We start from the raw sequence: 9,637 nt of genomic DNA, 5'->3' as shown, positions 1-9,637 counted from the left end.
TCCCAATAGTGTTTCCAATACTACGTGGGATTGAGCATTACCAACACTTGTTTCCAATACAATGTGATTATTCAGAAAACAATTAACAATCATGCACCTTAAAACAACTGAATCAGCAACCAATTGCATTAGTATTATACGATTAAATATGTCATAATTAAAAGTCAATCTACAATCAATCGCGATTATTGCAATTTTAAGCAAAACATTCAAAAATATCACTATTTAAGGCTCAATCCCACATAGTAGGGAACAAGTGTTGATAATGCTCAATCCCACATAGTATTGGAAACACTATTGGGAATGGTATTTAAGGCTTGGCTTTCCCACTTCCTTGTTGAGTGATAGAGAACAAGGGGGACTCTCGCGCGCCGCCGCCGCCGCCGTTCGTCTCGTCTCGGGTCGGGTCGTGGTCGTGGTCGTGGTAATACGTGTCTTCGACACGTCCGCGCGAATACTATCTTTTTAGAGAAAATTCTTAATAAACAAATGCAATACCATCGTTGCGATTTTGGACTATCGCAACGAACTTGGAATAAATCGCAACGAGAACTTGGACTATCGCAACGAATTTGTAATAAATCGCAACGCGAACTTCGACTATCGCAACGAATCGCAACGTGAACTTGGACTATCGCAACGAATTTGGAATAAATCGCAACGCGAACTTCGACTATCGCAACGAACCTGGAATAAATCGCAACGTGAACTTGGAATATCGCAATGCGAATATGTAAATCGCAATGCGATAGTCGAAGTTCGCGTTGCGAATCTGGAAACTGATTTGCGATATCGGAGATCGCGTTGCGAATTATCGATCGCATTGCAATTTAGTTGGTCATTTTGGCAAATCCAAAAAAAATTGGTTAAAATCGTATATTATAAGGTATTTTTTGTCACTGAGGTTATTTTTTCATTATTAAATTATGATAGATTAAGCATGAACTTGGTGTAATCCTTTTGAATATTTAGTTATATCTTCCCTTTGATTCAAAAAAAATTGAATTGTAAAAATTTTAGTTAATTTACCCTTTATTCAATCTCCTTTCGATAATTCATAAGAATAATTTTATACGCTTTCATAATTAAATATATATTGCAGTAATTATGTGGAGTAATAATGAACCGGTATGCCTCAAGTAGTGAAGTAAAGTATATAAAAGGTTTTGGCGGGGAAAAAACGAGTAGAGCGCCGAATCTCATAGATGCGACTTACCCCGCTAAACTACCTCTGGTTAGGTTCGTCTGAGAAGATTTGACTTGGTCCCAATTATTATTTTAATATTGAATTTAAAAATATTGTTTTATTAATTTAAAAATAATAAAACCAAAACTCTGGAATGAATCTCATCCAGCTTTGTAGCGTTGAAAGTAAGAGAGGTTGCACGCTACTTCCAAGATTCTCACCGTCATTGCCATTGGCCCCGCTAATTAAATTCCCTAATTTCGGGTCCTCACCTTATTTATTTCTCTCACACTACCCTCTATTGCTTTTGATCGATCGCTCTTATCTGTTACAAAATCAGCGCCCTCCTTGATGCGGATCCAGTTTTTGACGTGAAAATCCAACCATGGCTGCCGGAAAAGAAGCCTCCACCACTCGCTCTCTTGAAGAGACTCCCACTTGGGCCGTGGCCGCCGTTTGCTTCTTCATCGTCTCCCTTTCCGTTCTCATCGAATACTTGATCCACCTCATCTCAAACGTACAAAAATTAATTAATTTCTTCATATGTATAATCGTCGATCGTTTGGTGATTAAAAAGTTGTTTAAACAATGCTTTGCAGTGCCTGAAGCGACGTAGGAAAACTGCACTCTATGATGCCGTTGATAAACTTAAATCAGGTAATTAAAATCACCAGCTAGAATCGCTAAATTTTTTAGATAATGGTCTTGGAAAAAAGAATTCGTGAAATAATGCAGTTGAAGAATTAATTGCCGAGATAAGGTGATTTCTACAGTAAAAAGATTGGTCGCCAGTATTCTGAGCGACCTGTACAAAAATAAGATTGGTCGCCAGGTATTCCGAAATAAGATTGGTTGCCAGGTGCTCTAGGCGACCTATGCAGGTCGCCATATCCTCCATGCGTTCACACAAATCAGGAACAAAATAAAGTATTCAAGGATTACAGCTAATACCTTACCTCATCTTCCCTAAGAAGAAAAAAAAATAGAAAATCCATATCATGCAACCACATTACAACACATCCGCAGTTCAACTTCCTAAGTTCAATCCCAATAAACATGTAAAACTATTGAATATAAAATACATTATGGATAAAAAAATATGGGAACACAAATCAGAAAGGCAACCTTCACTAGCGGAATAAAATACTCATTGGTGTCACCTGGAAGGGATGGCGACACCCTTTGGTATCGCATGGAAGGGATGGCGACATACTTGTACTGTAGCATCATCCCTATTTCACGAATTCTTTTTCCCAAGACCATTATCTAAAAAATTTAGCCAGCTAGAATACCAGGAAAACTGCTTCTTCTTTTTATGATTTTGGTTTCATATTTTCTTTCAACATGGTGCAGTGCTCATGGTGCTGGGTTTCATGTCTCTTACGTTAACGGTGACTCGGAGCTTCATCTCCAGAATTTGCATACCCAATGAATTTGCAGATTCCATGCTTCCATGCCGGAAAAACCTTAAATCTATAAAAGCTAAAAAAGATTTTGTTTATGAACAAATATGGAGCGTAGATGCATTACATGAAAGAATATTAGCTGGTGATAGCAAATCTTCAGATTACTGTGAATCCAAGGTTTGTTGTTACTTGGAAAATACGCGGTTATCAAAGTGTAATGAATTAGCAACAAACGGAAATGGCAGGGAAAGAAGTCTCTAATATCAGAGGAGGGGGGGAACCAGCTGAGCATCTTCTTGTTTGCGTTAGCGGCTATGCAGATTGTGTATAGTGTGCTCACTATGGCTTTAACAAGAGCTAAGGTTCATCATTGTTTCATGTTATTCAAATTATCCTTTTTAGATCTTAGTTTTAATTAATTAAATATATTCCTTAATTGTTAGATGAGGCGCTGGAAAGCTTGGGAGAAGGAGACACAAACGGTGGAATATCAAGTTGCCAACGGTAAATTTATTACTACATCTCACCTTTTTTTAGTAAATATCGAAAATATAACATATAAAATATATTTATTTTGTGATATTTTTATAATTTCTATATGGTTTAATTTAATTATATTATTTTATGCTATATTTTAATTGTTTTGACTCTTAAACCATATATGCTATATTGAATCGAGCAATATAGTCTACTCGACCGTTAAAATCATCAATTAATTATCTGTCTCATCCATAGTCAATGATACATTTATTCATAATATCATTTATTTTATTTCTCAATTTCTATATCATATAATAAAATATTTAGAGAATTTCTTCTAAGAACATATTAGAGACTTCACTACTACATAAATATGTGAAATATATATATATATATATATATATATATATATATATATATATATATATACAAGCAGTATTTTCATCTTAAATTATTTTTTTATATATTAATATCTTAAATTTAATATTAATTTTAAAAATATTTTATAATTTCATTAAAATCAAATTAAATCGAATTAAATTTAAAAATTTCTTTCTAAAATTCTATTTATTAAATGCAGTCCACATATTTAAATAAATAACCAGACTTGTATAATATAGATGTGTCTATCCGATTAATTACGTTCACTTGCATGAGAATCACGGAGCTGGGCAACTTGTAAAACTTATAGAGCCCTGGTCTCTCTCTCTCTCTAGAAAATCTCTCCCCTAATTAATCATTTTTTTAATACTGAAAACAATATGATTGAGGAAAGGTAATATATAAATGTTAATGCTTGAGCGATATTATCATTTAAATTTAGTTATATATATATATATATTTAATATTTAGATTATATATTTTTACTTATTTTTAAATTGACATTTTAATTATTTTTTTTTTAATTTGTATCTAGATTTTTTCTCTTGAATTGGTACTCGAACTTTGATACTTATTGTTTACTGTTCTTAATAAATTTTAAAGTTTATTTTAGAAAAAATACAGTATAGTATCATAATTTGGACTCTAAATAAAAGAAACCTTTTTCTTCAATTTTGAGATCGATTTCTTTTATAATTCAGCGAAGAACAAAATTTGGACTCTAAATAAAAGAAACGTTAGTAGTTTTTTGGAATTAATATAGAATAAAATGTATGTTAATTATACTTAATGTTTTAATTGTGCAGAGTTGCTTCTTCCAACAGTTCTTCAATTCGGTGGCCAAAACTGATTATTTTACTCTACGCCATGGCTTCATCTCTGTTAGTGCGCCATTTGTCCTAGTTTCCAGCCAAACTGGATTGAATATGGTTTTAAACTGAAATTCTTTATTTTTGCAGACCCATTTATCAGCAAACACTTCCTTCAATTTCCAGAAGTACATTCAACGATCACTGGATGATGATTTCAAAGTTGTAGTTGGTATCAGGTACTAAATCCTAGGCCGTTTCAACTTGCTGAAGATGATTACTTCTTTATTAGTGTCGAAACCGTCTTTCGGTTGGGCCCCGGGATTGGGCTTCGACTTGAAAAATGTGGATTGGAGTCGCCACCGATTATTTATTTAAAAATAAATAGGTTAATCGGATACCTTATATCTTACATCTGCGTCTTACCAAAGATATATCGGATTCGGGAGTCGGTTACAGCCAAAGAAGGATTAGCACCCTTGAACTGCCCTTTCGGTACTACGTAATTTCCAGTTGTCTTTGATTAAGAAAATTGAAAGTTTAAATTAAAAGGTAAAAAACGATCCAAATTACTTATCTCTGATTGATTGGAAATGTACTCTTTAGAAGTCAAAAGACGTATTAAAAAAAGACAAATAAATAATAAAGAAAGTAAAAACGAATGAGATAAAGAAAATAATAACAAACAAATAAAATCAAAATGAGACAAAGATAAGAATGAATAGGATAAACAAAAGAAATAAAATGAAGAAAAATAGTAATAATAATATATAGATGGCAAACAACTAACCAAAAATAAGACGATAATAAAAATATATGTATAATGATGGTAATAAAAAAAAAACTAATGTATACATACACGAAATAATAAATAAAAAAATGTAATATAAACAAATGAATATAATATACGTAAAAGTATTGAAGCAATAAGTATAATGTACGTCTATATAAAAAAGGATAAAAAAAGTAATATATGTAAATAAGAAAATGAAATATTAGAAAAATAGTAATAATAATAAATGAAAAAGAGAAGAAAACATATATGTATATATATAAATACGAATGTAAATATATAGAAAAACTAAAAAATAATATATATATATATATATATATATATATATATAAATGAATTAAACTGCTTAGTGACTAAATTGCAAGAACCGTAGGCTAGATGTCAAAATTCAAAGCAATATTAAGGTGTGAATTCAATTCTGGGGTCGAAATAGCTCTTTAGAATCAACGAAGGACCAAAAGAGTAGTTTGCCCTAATTATTTCAAAAACACGCGGATCCCTCCACTCGGGTCGCGGGTCGGGTCAGTCGATGTATAAAAGCCAAAATTTTTTGAAAGTTTTCATTTCTCTCTTCTTCGCACGAGAGAGCCCTCTCTCTCTCTCAACATTTTCTCTGGCTCGTTCATCCAAGGATGAACAAAGGCTAGGTTTTCCAGAAACCGGCCGCCGTGGCCTCCACACGCCGCCTCGCCGCCGCCGTTCATTGGCGGCAAAAAAAAAACATATTTTTCAGGAGATCTTTGAGCCCTTGTTCTGGAAACAAGGTTAGTTTTGTGAAAAGAGGGCCTCAGGAGGGTGGATCTAGAGCAAATCCATTCGAAATACCCCTCCCCGAGTCATCGGCCAAACATTTCTTTGGGGTTTCCGGGCAAAATAGCAAGCAACACTCGACATGCAATGATGAAACACGAAAAACAAAGGTGAAAAAAGAAAAAAACATTACCTTTTTATTCTCTTTTTCGAAAATCTCTACAAGTGTTTGAACTTTCTTTGTGTTGGCTATTGTGAGTTTGTGTGTGTGGTGATTTCTTTGTGATCCAATGAATCCGTAGTGTTACAAATGTGTATTATTTATACTGAAAAAACTGACTTATTTTAGCTCCTATTAAATGTAGAATTCTAATGCATGTTTTTGATTTTGTGGGGTCGTTGGTCGCTTCCTTGCGCGGAGAATCGGGATGACCGTTGGTGGAGAGAGGCATACGAATTGAGGGGTCCTCGGGTAAGCGGCGCCGCTTGGAACGAGGCATGGAGCTAGGGTTCTGGAGACTTTGGGTGTCACGGGCTGCTCACGTGAGATTTGGGTCTTGTTGGGCCACGTGTAGCAAGCTATTGATGTATCAGGCCTGCACAAATGTAAAGAAATAATATTAATAATATTATATATATAATTATACAATATAATTATATAATATAACAAAATATGAAATTGAGTGTCTTCGATTAGAACATAAAACAGAAGAATTAATACCAAAATTTTGTGCTTCTCTTGGATCAATGCCAGCCCTTTTATGTGGCTCTTGGTTGTTATCTTCCTGCTGCTCGATGTACACGGTGAGTAAGGAATTAAACCAGTTAAGTTTTTTATTTTTAATACGCTAATATTCTTTGCTATATGAATTTTAACAGGATGGAATGTGTATCTATGGGTATCATTTCTGCCATTGACAGTAAGCACTAAACGAATGTACTCCCAATTGGGCAATTTTATGACCATCTTACTAAGTCAATTGTTCCTTCACTTAACGTTGATTTTGGGAACCAAACTGCAAGTGATAATGGCACATCCAGTGAAAGATCAAAACAGTGTAATCCGAGGAGCTCCTTTGGTGCGACCAAACGACAATTTGTTCTGGTTCAATCGCCCCACATTTGTTTTGACCCTTTTGCATTACACCTTGTTTATGGTTAATAATTCTTCCCCATGACAACTATATTTGAATAATGTTATTTGTTTCCTACTATTTGTTAATTGAAATTAACACCTTTTGTCCCTTCCCAGAATGCGTTTGAAGTGGCATTTTTCGTCTGGGTCACGGTATTTATCAATCTTTTTTATAAAGATTTATTAGTCATTTTTTTATTTTTATTAATTCTTTATCTTAATTTTCAGACACAATATGGACTAGAGTCCTGCTACCATGAGCACAGAGAAATAATCGTCACAAGGGTGGTGTTAGCGTAAGCTCCCCTTTTCTTTTGTTTAACTTTTCCATATAATATATATGGTTAATATATTTTTACATGCCTAAATTATAATTTCAATTGATTTTTTCTGTCTAAAGATTTTTTTGTTAAAAATAGGTGTTTAATGTTTTATTCGTTACATTTTTAGGTGTCTACCGTGTAAGAAACCGATAAATGATACGTGTCATATTTATATTTTTGTTTCTATTTAAATAAAATATTATTTAAAAATATTTTCTTAAATCTGGACGTGACACATGTCATTTAACAGTAAGCATCTAAAAGTGTAACAGAAAAAACATTAGGTATCTATATTTAACAAAAAAAAAATCTTTAAGCACTAAAAGTTAATTTGAGGTATAATTTAGGCAACTAAAATTATATTAAGCCTGATATATAATTGTTTTAAATATGTAATAAAATATAATTTATTTTGCTTGCAGGGTGACGGTTCAAGTCATATGCAGTTACGTTACTCTGCCAGCTCTATGCTCTTGTGACCCAAGCAAGGTTTTATGAATGTTCTTCGTATTTCCCAGCTCTAGCTATCAAGTTAATTTTATTTTTTGGGAATTGTAGATGGGATCAAATTTCAAGAGAGCAGTGTTGGAAGTGCAAACAGCGAATGCAATAAAAGAATGGCACGCCGGGGTGAAACTGAAACGGAAAAAACAACGACAATCTTCGCCTGCTGCCGCCGATGATTCTACGAACAACAACACCGCAGTTTCCGCCGTGGATTCATCGGCTCATCAGCATCAAACGCCGGCTTTGTTGGAAAATGCTAGTTTTGCGGAGATACAAGATGAATCTGGCCCTGCTGTGCCTACTTCCATTACTGTCGATATACACATGGGTTCTTCGGAAAAGTCCGCGACAAGAAATTAGAGATGCTCTGACCGATGCCAAAGCCATTTTTGTTTACTTTGTATAGGATTTAGTAGATAATCATTCAAAATTTGATTCAATTACAATTATCATCGGGTTTTTAACTCATTAGCGGCGATTTTATCCGTCACTGTTGCATATTTGTTCATTTAAAGAGAAGGAAATTAGATGAAATTCACGAAATAACAACCAACGAGTTTTTATTAATTTGCGTTCAAAATAAATTTATAATTGAATTTAAATGTAGTTTGTTGGGTATTATATATATATATATTAATTTTGAAATTGATACATAATTTATTTCAACCCTGAAATTTTTCTTTGTTTGTTCCCTTCTCTTCTTTGGTTGTAGGTAGAGGTATTAAGCTTAGTGTTGGTCGCCGTGGTTAGTATTTTTTATTTTTTTTTTAATAATTTTATCTTTATGAAACATTTTATTATGTTTTTTTTCATGTTTTTTTAATATTTTTCTTCTTTGGTCGTTGTGTGATATAAGGGATTGATTTTTTGTGTCAATGATAATAAAAAAATATCTTAATTATATTTTAACTTTACCATTATACTTATAAATCTTCGTTATAATTTTGAATATTTTCTATTTTTAATAAAACTAACGATTTTCTATATAAAAAATTATCTCATTGTAAAGGGTGCTTTTATTTTTATTTTATTTTTCACATTTTGAGATGAAAATTTCAAATTATTGATTGATGGGTCAAATATTGGAATGTAGAAACATGATAGAATCCTCAATGTTGGTTTAAAATCTTGTTGTAATGAAACATCAAATAGGGTTGATGCCACCTACCCAACTGCATTAATCCATGAAAAATCGCAGTCAAGAACTTGGCTCCATTCGCCGACCTGTAGGACAGGGATGGATTAACAATTTCGTATGATAAAGATCTAACCTTGTAAAAATTATCAAATCATTAGGGTAAATCCTGAACATGATGTGTTAGATAATGGAGAGCGACCTTACACTACCAAGACAAAATAATATTTAAAAGGAGGAAATAGTATAGGCTCATTCGAAAACATTTGGATATTGAGGGTTACGAATATACATTTAACCTTAGATATGATTAGGTTCGTGGGATCGTTTTAGAAGATTACGGCTTGATAGTGTCCTTAAATTTAGATATCATACACTTTCTTTATATAATTTTTTATTTTCGTGACTAATTTAAAAATAAAATAATTTTATGTTATTAAAGTTTAAAAGAATAATTAAATTATAGACATTGTATTTTGTCCAGACTTATGTATATATAAATAAATACATATTAATTGTGAATATTAATTGGGTCTTGAATTATGCTAGTTAATTATGTTATTAATTGTGATTATTAAATGGGTCGTCGTTGTCACGCCGCCGCCGCTACTCACTGCACCGTCTGACATCGCCGACTCCTCTGACGCCACCACTACAAAGCGACCATCACCTCATTAGTAAAAAAATAGGAAAAATAGAAAAAAATTAATAAATTTTTTTATTAATTTTTTA

The 9,637-nt window shown here is 32.7% G+C and overlaps 1 pseudogene; it reads left to right on the top strand.

Moving 5' to 3' along the window:
• Window positions 1-1,549: 1,549 nt before the first annotated feature.
• On the top strand, window positions 1,550-8,136 carry LOC120149375 (annotated as a pseudogene).
• The last annotated feature ends 1,501 nt before the right edge of the window (window positions 8,137-9,637 follow it).

This window comes from Hibiscus syriacus, unplaced genomic scaffold (assembly GCF_006381635.1).
Source record: "Hibiscus syriacus cultivar Baekdansim isolate YM2019G1 unplaced genomic scaffold, ASM638163v2 tig00002793_pilon, whole genome shotgun sequence".
Classification (NCBI taxonomy): domain Eukaryota; kingdom Viridiplantae; phylum Streptophyta; class Magnoliopsida; order Malvales; family Malvaceae; genus Hibiscus; species Hibiscus syriacus.
This window is presented reverse-complemented; position numbering and strand designations above follow the sequence as displayed.